An 11,750-nucleotide genomic window follows, 5' to 3' on the forward strand; every position below is an offset into this window, starting at 1 on the left:
CTTCTACTGAATAAGTCATAGAGTATATCTGTTACAGGAAAGGGGTCTGGATCCATACCCCAAAAGAGGGTTCTTGGATCTTAGGCAAGAAAATATTCAGGGCAAGTGAAAGCAAGTTTATTAAGAAAGTAGAGGAACATCGGGAGGCTGAGGCAGAGAATTGCTTGAACCCGGGAGGCAGAGCTTGCAGTGAACCGAGATCGCGCCACTGCACTCCAACCGGGAGACAGAGTGAGACTCTGTCTCAAAAAAAAAAAAAAAAAAAAAAGTGGAGGAACAAAATAGCTACTCCACAGGCAGAGCAAGGCTATTACCAGGGCTGCTGGTTGCCTATTTTTATGGTTATTTCTTGATGATATGCTAAACAAGGGGCAGATTATTCATGCCTCCCCTTTTTAGACCATGTAGGGTAACTTCTTGATGTTGCCATGGCATTTGTAAACTGCCATGGCGCTAGTGGGCGTGTAGCAGTGAGAACTCGACCAGAGGTCTCTCTCGTTATCTTGGTTTTGGTGGGGTTTGGCCAGTTTCTTTACTGCAACCTCTTTCATCGGCAAGGTCTTTATGAGCTGTATCTTGTGCTGACCTCCTGTCTTATCCTGTGTCTTAGAATGCTTTAACTGTCTGGGAATGCAGCTCAGTAGGTCTCAACCTCATTTTACCCAGCCGCTATTCAGGATGGGGTGCTCTGGTTAGCACGTCTGACATAAGTGCTTTCAAGATTTTCAAGTATAGGCCGGGGACGGTGGCTCATTCCTGTAATCCCAGCACTTTGGGAGGCAAAGATGGGTGGATCACAAGGTCAGGAGTTTGAGACCAGCCTGGCCAATATGGTGAAACCCCACCTCTACCAAAAACACAAAAATTAGATGGTTGTGGTGGCGGGTGCCTGTAGTCTCAGTTACTCGGGAAGCTGACAGGAGAATCCCTTAGAACCCGGGAGGCGGAGGTTGCAGTGAACCGAGATCGCTCCATTGCACTCCATCCTGGGCGACAGTGTAAGACTGTGTCTCAAAAAACAAACAAAAAACCTTACTTTCTAGCTTTTCCTGCTTCCTGGCCACAGTTTTTTCAAGAGCCAATGACTCTCCTGAACACAAGGCAGCCCAGGAACAAAATTGTTGGGGTGATCAGACCCAACACAAGGTCGTGGGGGTGACAAAGTCCGGTGGAGTCAAAGGACTGAGAAAAAGTTTGAGAGAGAAATGTGGGACGATGGGGACCATCACTACCGTGGAGGCTGCGAAGACCCCCGAGGCTCTAGGACCCCACAGTATTTATTGGTCATCCAATAAAGAAACAGGTGGTGAGAATGTGGCGGGCAAAAGGACAAGTTGCATTAAGCACCTGATTTACAGCTGTGATGGGTTACCTTTTATATGGAACATGTTCTGCTACTTGAGATAATGGGAATAGGGGCCTAGGAGCCTAGGAAGGCTAGACACATTCCAACGGACATTATGCAAGTCCTGCCTCGGTTTCCCTCCCAAAACACTGCTTTTTCCCAACATGCCCCCCCTTCTCTTTATTGTAAAAGAGAAGGTATCATTATTGCTAGCTGTCATTATTACTAGAGTCACTCTGGTTTGAACGCTTCCAACATATCTCCCCTTTCCCTTTTACAAGAGGACCCTTAATCCTAGAGGTAGCAGAAGGATGAAGGTCCATCTTCTGTAACTTCTTCATGCTGAATAGGGGTGATGATACTCCTGCCTTAACTATTAGGGTCTCTTGTATTCAGAGTAGAGAGTAGCTGAGTCAGAAAGCATTAGTCCTTTAAGCATCGTAACTCGGTTGGTCCTCGTTCCATCTTTGCATTCAAATTCAATTGGCTCATGGCTTGTACTGGGAAATCCATGGGTCCCTCCAGTCTCCCGTTCCATGGCCGTACACATCTTGAGGGCATCCACACGGTTCGTTCATCTGCAAAATCAGAAGCATACCTCACCCCCACGTTAGTACATCTACTGAAACAGAAGCAAAAACTTTTGTGGCTGTAGCTGGGAGGCCACCGATAATGAGAAACAGGCCTTTTCTGATTAACAGAAGGTATAGAGAAATCAAATCGAGGCTTTTCAAACCTTCAATTCGCGCTGTACAGGGGGGTCCACTAGATGCTATGGCTGATAGATCTTTAGATGTTTGGTGGGCACCCACATAGGCACCTGATTGTCAGCTGGAGAGACACAAGTAAATCGTCTTCCCCATAAAATTATCTTTAGGCAGGGATCGGAGGAAGTAGATTCAGAGGTAAGGAGAATTTGGGCGGCCTATTGGCTTCCTGATGTTTGATTCGTGTTCCCTCAGAAGTTAGGAATTCCCCTTCTCTCCGTATTGCTGCGTGGGCATGGAGGACTAGGTAAGCATACTTAGAGTCTGTATATATATTTACCTTGTTTCCTTCTAATTCTAGTGTACAATGGCCTCTGCTTTTGCTAGGATGTCTGTGCCTAACAAAGGAGTGGGGCTTTCAGGCATAATTAGAAAGGCATGTGAGAAGAGTCAAGTTCCCCAGTCACAACTTAGTGGCTGGGAGAAGTATCTAGTGACCGCCTGTCCTAGGACCCCTCGGAGAGCGACAGATCTGGAGGACAGTTGTCCAGGACAGGACAGTAAGACTGAGAAGGCTGCGCCAGTGTCCAGGAGACAGTTAACCTCCTGGCCCTCAGTGGTCAAGCATACTCGGGGCTCTGTGAGGGTGATGTCATGGGCTGGCGCTTGCCCCAGGCTCCCTCAATTCTGCTGCTGGGTCATCTGGTTAGTGGCTTCTGACTCAGAGGACCTTTGTCCCCCAGGGCAGTGGGCCTTCCAGTGATTCCCTTGACATAAGGGGCATGGACGAGGGGGCAGCTAATTTCTATTCGGACAATCTTTTGAAAGTGTCCTTGTAGAACGCACTGGAAGCAAGCCCTATTAGGCATTTGATTTTCCCAGCCTTTCCCTTTTCCAGAGCATCCAAAGTCCGCTTGCCTGAGGGCCATGACTAAAGTGGTGGCCTTTTTTTTTCAATCCTGTTTGTCCTGTTCCACCTGCTCTTCCTGATCTCTAGTATAAAAAAACCGAGGTTGCCAAGTTCAATAGCGTTTTTAAGTTTTGCTCCGGGCCTAAGGCAGGCTTTTGAAGTTTTTTCTAATGTCTGCAGCTGACTGACTGATAAACCTATCCTTTAAGATTAGTTGACCTTCAGTAGAGTCAGGTGACAGAGAGGTGTGCTTCCTCAATGCCTCCCTTTGTCTCTCCAGAAAGGCAGTAGGATTTTCTTCCTTTCCCTGTGTTATAGTGGACATCACTGAATAATTCATAGGCTTCTTCCTGGTTTTTTTTAGTCCTTCTAGCACACAAGTTAGCAAATGTCTGCGGCACCAATCTCCATGTTCTGATTCTGTGTCCCAGTGAGGGTCTACGCTGGGAACTGCCTGCTGGCCTGTGGGGAATCGTTCTCTTTCCTCTGTTGTCATCCTATCATTGACCTGACTGAGATACCAGAGATCGCCAAACTCTCGGGCTGCAGTTATGGTGGCACTTCTCTCATTTGGCACTTCTCTCATTTGGTGGCACGTCTGATCTAGCGGTAACGTTATATCTCTCCATGTCAGATCAAAGGATTGTCCTGACCCTCGTGAAACATCAATACAGCCATCAGGGTTATCTGAGAATTTACCTAGGTCTATTTTAATTTGTTTCCAGTCTGAGAAGGAAAAAGGTACACATACTCTGACTGGGCCGAATTCTCCAGAATATATCTTAGGGGTGTTTTTGCCCTGAGGGGAACGTTTCCCATCTCAAAAAAAAAAAAAAAAAAAATAGGGATGCCAGCACCCCTAGTAATTTAACGATGAGCGTTAGTCCTAGAGCGTCCTCTATGGTCCTAATGCTTATTCCTTTTCAGGGTAGATATTATGCCCAGACCGTTTGTTCCCCAAAGAAGACCACCAGAGTCCAGAGTCAGAGCCAAGCGGCAAGGATCTTTACTCCTAGTTCGAACTTGGTCCCTCCATTGTACAGCATACAAGAGGGCCCCGAACAATGCGAGTGCTTGCTTTTTATAGCCCGATGTAAACAGGATATGTAAAGTTACAGGGGAACAAGGTAATTCTCTGGGTTACAGCATTACAATTGGTTAATATTATACATTTAGCATTTTTTATTGGTTCCCGCTGCGTCCTTATCGGAGATTTCCCAGGTGGTGTTTTTTCCTGAAGTTTGAAAGAAATATGGAGGAATGTGTTAGTGCTGGGCTTAGGGAGTTGGAAGATATATGGGGGATGTGTTTGTGCTGGGCTCCTGCTGGGCTCAGGGAGTTGGGAGATATATGAGGAATGTGTTTGTGCTGGGCTCAGGAAGTTGGGAGATATATGGGGGATGTGCCTCATTCCTTTCATAAGTAACCGCCCATGGACCTCTGCCTATCGGATTCGTTATGCTTACCAATGTCACAGTCCTGCACCTTTTTCCGCCTTTCTTGACCACAAAGAAAGGAGTCCGGGCTGCTGGATTCTAGTGGTCCTTTACCAGTGTGACCAACATTGCCTTTGCGCTCAGGGGTGAGTTCTAGAGCTGGGCTGGGTTCCTGAGTATTTCATAACAACCCCGCCGCCCCATCAAGATGCACTCCCAAAAACAAAAGTTCTTGTGCAAATTCATTTCAGAGAGGGTGTAGGTAACCTTTTGAGTCAGGATTGAGAGAGAGTTTTTTGATTCTGTGAGTACTTTAAGGCTTGGCTGAGTGCAAAGAGCTCCCACGTTTGAGCAGACCAATTATTAGGCAGTTTTCGTAACTGCTTCTACAAGAGTTTCCCTATAAATTACTGAATACCCATCGTGGGCTTTTTTTTTCCCCTCAGTCGCTGGGGAGGAACCATCTATGGTCCTGTCCTGAAGGGAGTTCCTCCTAGGTCTGGTCGGACCTTTGTATGGTAATTAAGATTTAAATTCCTTGTTAGGAAACCTGCTTGGTTAAGGGAATTTTTAGTGGTTAATGTTAAATCACCTTTTCCTTACAGAATAGCCCTATACTTTTAGATTTTTGAATTAGGAAGCTACCTTTTTGCTTTTTGTTTTACTTAGGATAGCGCTGAACTGGTGAAGTGTGCTTACAATGAGGTTTCCTCTAAAAGTTATTTTTCTACTTTCTTCTGCCAGCAAAGCAGTTGCCGCTAATGGAATGTATGTGGGCCATCCACGGGTTACTGGGTTAAGGATTTTTGATAGGAAGGCTAGTGGTTGTCAGTGGTCTCAGTGCTTTCGGGCTACGCCCTTGCTTACGCTGACAAAAAGGTAGCATTGGAGTATTATAGGGTCAGAAGACCTTCAATTATCAATTATAGGTTTTTAAATTTACCCTGGCTTTTAAAGGAATAGGGTACACTTTTTAACTACTTGTATATCTTTATCCTTTGTAGATGGATTTTGGAAACAGCAGAGGGGCGTTTGCCGTCCTCCCTGCTGGATTATAGTTAGGGGAAATTGCCCTGCTTCAAGGTCTCCCTCAGCTCTAGCCTTTTGAATAGAATTTTGTACAGCATCACCAATTGCTCCAGGTTTTAACGTTGCAACTACAGGAGAGGTTTTGTAGGTAATTAATCTTGCCCATTAAGAGGCGAAAGAGGAGGTGACCTTTCACTTAGTTCAGCAGGTAGAGCCGATGGGCTGGTAAAATATACTTTCTTCAGTTTCCCTTTGATTTCCTACGTTTCCTGTTCCTCATATTCAGAATCTGAAGTTTCTTACACTCGTCCTCTTCCTCATCTGAATCTTCATCTGTTTGAAACTGCTCAAGAGCTTTTATTAGCACCTACATAGACCAAACCAAACTGGAAATTTTTGCTCTATGTTTATATGCTTTTTAAAAAATCTGCCAATTCTCTCCCATTCATCCAACTCCATAGACCCTTCTTCCAGGAACCATGGGCTAGAGTGAGTGATAACAAATTTTGAGTACTAATTTTCATTGCCCCTCTTCAAAATAAATGCTTTAAGAAATTTAGTATAAGCAGAATGTCTGCTTTCACTTTGTCCCATGTTACTCTGGTTCTTCTGAGTGCTCAGCTTTCCCGCCAAGCTTCTTTTAGATGTCCTCTGGTGTCCTTTGACAATGATATCCTCTAGCTTTCACATGCTCTAGCGTTACCTTCACCATGGTCTTTGTTGCCCCACATTGGGCGGCCAGGAATGTTGAGGTGATCAGATCCAACACCAGGTAGTGGGGGTGACAAAGTCCAACGGAGTCAAAGGATTGAGAAAAAGACAGTTTGAGAGAGAAAGGTGAGACACCAGAGGGCTATCGCGGAGTCTGCAAAGACCCCGAGCTCTAGGAGCCCTCGGTATTTATTGGTAATCCAACTAAGAAACTGGTGGATGAGAATGTGGAGGTCAAAAGGACACGCTGTATTAAGCTCATGATCTACAGCTGTGACAGTTTAGCATTTATATGGAACATGTTCTGCTACTTGAGATAATGGGAATAGGAGCCCAGGAAGGCTAGAAACAAGGAGCCAGCAAGTCTAGACACATTCCAGAGGACATTATGCAAGTCCTGCCTCAGTTTCCCTCCCAACACTCAGCTTTTTCCCAACACAGAATAAAAGGAGGCTCCGAGTGGAGAGAGACAAATCTTGTTTCTCCCATGCACTGTGCCGAGCATCTCTCCCATTCTGCTTTCCTCCAGGCCTGCCAAGGGGAGGACAGGAACGGACCATGGTCTCCACATCTGACGTCAAGCCTCCAAGCTCCTTCCCTTTACCTCACCTGCAGAGAAGCATATACGTGGGAGGCAAGGAGACATTCAGAGATGAGAGCCCTGGTCAGGGAGGCAGAGGCCTGCCCGAGCCCGTAATCCCAACTACTTGGGAGGCTGAGGCAGGAGAATCGCGAGAATCTGGGAGAGGAGGATTGCAGTGAGTTGAGATTGCGCCACTGCACTCCAGCCTGGGCAACAGCAAGACTCTGTCTCAAAAATAAAAATAAATAAATAAATGAAATGATTTGGAAAGGAGACATCACAGAGACAAAGATGAGTACTATAAAAATTATGACTTTATAATAGCTAGTGTATATTATACACATAAGATATTCTAGGCACTTTGCACACCACTACATTTCCCTTTTACATTTAGACTACAAAGAGGTTAAATAACTTGTCTGAGGTTGATCACACAGTAAGGTAAGTTCAAAATTTGAACCCAGCTCTTCAAGACCAGAATTCACTCACCTAACCACTAAGCAATGCCGTAAATTACAGCTTCCGGTGATCATTTTGTTGAATTTCAGCAGTTGAATCTTCATCTGAGACAGCAAGTTATGACATTTTTATTACAAATCGCCACTCTAGGTAAAATGTTTGTCTTGATTTACCTGATTTTCAGCTAATTCCTTGGAGTTTTCCTAACCACATCTCAGATGAAACAACCTGAGTGAGAACATGTCCTTCCAGAAAGCCTACGGCACAAAGTCACTCCCTGGGCGTGGTCCCCCAGAAGCTGTGTGCTTTCTCCTTTTGACATCTGCATCTGTGCGTTGGGCTGTAGACAGCACTGCAAGGCCAAGGACAAAAGCGGCAATGGAGATGGAGGCTCCTGGATAGACGTTTAAAAAAAAAAGAGAAGAAATGTGTTGGCTTGTAGCTGTCAGCTTTAGCAACTGATTAAATACTTTGTGCAATAAACTTAATCAAATCTCCTATGTCATTGAAATATCTGCAGGGCTGACTGCTCTTCCCATCTGTGGGTTGAGGTGACTTAGGGACATGTTAACTGGGCTGTGGTAGAAAAGACTCGTATGTACGCCCAGGAGCAGGGAGCACTTCAGCGAGAGCCTGGGAACTCCGAACATCTGCTCTTCCTCCCAGCCTCCGCTGGACTCAATACATTTATGATGTCAACGTCATGTGTTTTTTCCTGAGGTCTGAGACTATTTGTGGCAAAATTTTGCCACCTTGTGACATCACAAAATTCAAATTCTGAGGCGTTTGTTGTTAGGAATAGAAAAGTACTTTGCGAAACACATACCTTCTCCTTATTGGAACATCCCTTTATCTACTAAAATGTACAGAAAACTCTAGGACAAAAACTTCCCAAATGTTTGTAAATCTCAACTCCTCACATGTAGTGTCTGGGCTAGGTAAGGCAGGGGCATAGACTGGAAAAAGTATAAAACTTCCATTTTTTGTTTGTAACAATCCTTCTGCAAGTGATTAACAAATGGCCTCGATGCAAAGAAAGAAAATCTACCCCTTAACCGCCTTCTGCCTCCATGAACAGGCCTAGATGGGAAATGTGGGTAGTGAGAGGGGACTCTTGATGTCACAAAAGGGTGCTTGGGAATGTCCTCAACTCTCTCCCTTCCGTGTCCATGGAGAAGAGGAGGGTTCTGGTCATAAAGGGTTTGTTAATTCATTGCCATTTGCTCAGCTCCTAACCAGCTATAAAACTGCAAGAAAGTCACTTGCAAGAAAGTCCTTGGATCTTTGGTTCCTTATTTTTAAAAAAGAAGAAGAGGGAAAGATGAGATAATCTCTAGTGAACTTCTGGAATTACAACACTTTGCCCATTGGTTCATGCAAAGAGTGTGTGTGTGTGTGAGAGAGAGAGAGAAAGTGGGGGGAGAGAGAGTCTAGAAGTGGTGCCTGAACTGAAGGATCTGATCCTATGGGGAGAAGCCCATCCCACCATCCCACAGGGCTGGCATAAACACTGAAGGTCATCTCTGGTTGAAGGCCAACGGCCTCCCTCCTAAGTGTCTACAATGAGTGATTAACACAAAATGACAATTCTATTTTGGGATCCCCCATCCCAGTTTATTTTAAATATTAATTTGTTGGGGTAGTATGGAAAAGCATTGTTCTAAGAGCCTAACTATATCAAAAGCTACACCCAGAGATATCAGTTTCCCCTTGTCTCTTCTCATTCTCTCCTCTCATTCTTTCCACCCCATTCCCACCCATCCCCTGTAGGTAAATAATCTCATTAATTTCTGGTTTCTACTTCCTTTGTTTCTTTCGCACAAGAGAGCTGACACATGCATGCTTTCCTACATCTCCCTTCTTTCTTACGTGAAGGATAGTATATTCTTTTCGTTTTGCTTTTTTCATTTAACAGTGTACCCTGGAAATCAGTTCATATCAGTTTTCAGAGATTTTCCCCCTTTTTTGGCACAGCAGCATAATACTGCATTGTTCTGTAGTTTTCTCAATGACTACTTAGATTGTTTCTAATATTTTTCAATAAGAAACACAATATTGCAATAAATAATCTAATGCACATATATATGTATATGAGAGGTCTCCAAAAGTTAATGGGAAATATGTATTATGAAAAAACTATGCATGAATTTTAAGCGTTTTTGCACCAAAATAAACCTGTACTAACTTTTTATAACATGTCTGAACACGTTCAAGTTTGAGGCATTAAGAAGGATAAGACATCAATTTGAAAAGAGTCCCTGTCAGAGCAACATGACTTGAAAGCAAGAAGGAAAAAAAAAATGAAGCAAGAACAAACATCAAATTTATGCTGATGTTTGGCTGCAAGAATGGTGAAATCATTGATACTTTACAAGACACTTGTAAGGACAGTGCCCTCAAAGGAATCAGCAGTTAAAAAATGCATGTAACCTGTTTTCAGAAGGGACAAGATTAATTTGAATACGAAGCAGTGGCAGACCATCCACATCAATTTATGAGGAAAAAATTCATTCTGTTCATGCCCTCACTGAAGAGGACTGACAACAGCACAAACAATAGCCAACATCATAGACATCTCAACTGGTTCAGCTTACCCAATTCTGACTGAAACTTCAAGTTGAGCAAACTTTCCACTTGATGAGTGTCAAAACCATCATGCCCAGATCAGCTGCAGACAAGAGCAGAGGTTTCAATGGAAATTTTAAACAAGTGAGATTAAGATCCTGAAGCATTTCTTCAAAGAATTGTAACAGGAGATAAACCATGGCTTCACCAGTACAATACTGAAGACCAAGCACAATCAAAGCAATGGCTACCAAGGGGCCAAAGTGGTCCCATTAAGGCAAAAGTGGACCAGTCAAGAGCAAAGGTCATGGCAACAGTGTTTTGGGATGCCAAGACATTTTGCTCGTTGACTTTCTGGAGGGCCAAAGTGCAGTGATGTCTGTTTATTATGTTTTGAGAAAGTTGGCCAAACCTTTAGTAGAAAAATGCCCAGGAGAACTTCACCAAAGTGACCTTCGTTCAATTTCAGATCACCACAATAAAGCAAAAAATTGCAATTATAAATTTTTTGGTTTCCCAGAACCTGTAAAAGTTATATTTACACTATACTATAGTCTATTAAGGGTGCAATAGCATTATGTCTGAAAAAAACAATGGTCATGCCTTAATTTAAAAATACTTTATTACTAAAAAATGCTAGCAATCATCTGAACCTTCAGTGAGTCATAATATTTTTGCTAGTGGAGGGCCTTGCCTTGTTGTTGATGGCAGCTAACTGATCAGGATGGTGGTTGCTGAAGGTTGGGGTGGCTATGGCAATTTCTTAACATAAGACAACAGTGAAGTTTCCTGCATTGATTGACTCTTCCTTTCATGAAATATTGCTGTATAGCATGTAATGCTGTTTGATAGCATTTTACCCACAGTAGAATTTATTTAAAAATTGAAGTCAGTCCTCTTAAACCCTGTCACTTCTTTATAACTAAGTTCATCATACAATGTTCTAAATCCTTTGTCGTCATTTCAACAACGTTCACAGCATCTTCACCAGAGATAGATTCTGTCTCAAGAAATCACTTTGTTCAGTCATAAGAAGCAACCCCTCATCTGTTCAAGTTTTCTCATGAGACTGCAGCAATTCAGTGACATTTTCAGGCCCCATTTTTAATTCTATTTCTCTTGCTATTTCTACCACATCTTTAGTTACTTCCTCCACTGAAGTCTTGAACCTCTCAAAGTCGCCCGTGAGGGTTGGAATCAACTTCTTCCAAATTCCTGTTAATGTTGATATTTTGACCTCGTGAATCATGAATGTTTTTAATTACATCTGAAATGGTCAGTCCTTTCCAGAAGGTTTTGAAATTTACTTTGCCCCAATCTGTCAGAGGAATCACTGTCTATGGCAACTGTAGGCTTATAAAAGGTATTTCTTAAATAATATGACTTGAAAGTCTAAATGACTCCTTGATCCATAAGCTGCAGAATGGGTGTTGTGTTAGCAAGCATGAAAACAACATTCATCTTGTGCATCTCCATCCCAGCTCTTTGGTGACCAGGTACCTTGTCAATGAGCAGTAATATTTTGAAAGAGATCTTTTTTCCTGAGCAGTGGGTCTCAACAATGGGCTTAAAATATCCATTAAACCATGTTGTAAACAGATGTGCTGTCATCCAGGCTTTGATGTTCCTTATACAGAGTACAGGCACAGGCAGAGTAGATTTAGTGTAATTCTTAAGGGCCCTTGGATTTTCAGAATGGTAAGTGAACATTGGTGTGAACTTAAGGTCACCAGCAGCATTAGCCCCTAACAAGAGAGTCAGCCTGTCCTTTGAAGCTTTGAAGCTAGGCATTGACTTCTCTCTAGCTCTGGAAGTCCTAGATGACATCTTCTGATTTAAGGCTGTTTTGTCTACATTGAAAGTCTATTATCTAGTGTAGCCACCTTAATCAATTATCTTTGTAAGATCTTCTGGATAACTTGCTTCAGCTTCTACATCAGCACTTACTGCTTCACCTCGCAGTTTTATGTTATGGAGATGGCTTCATTCCTTAAATCTCATGAAC

The sequence above is a fragment of the Papio anubis genome, chromosome 6 (assembly GCF_008728515.1).
Source record: "Papio anubis isolate 15944 chromosome 6, Panubis1.0, whole genome shotgun sequence".
Taxonomy (NCBI): Eukaryota; Metazoa; Chordata; class Mammalia; order Primates; family Cercopithecidae; genus Papio; species Papio anubis.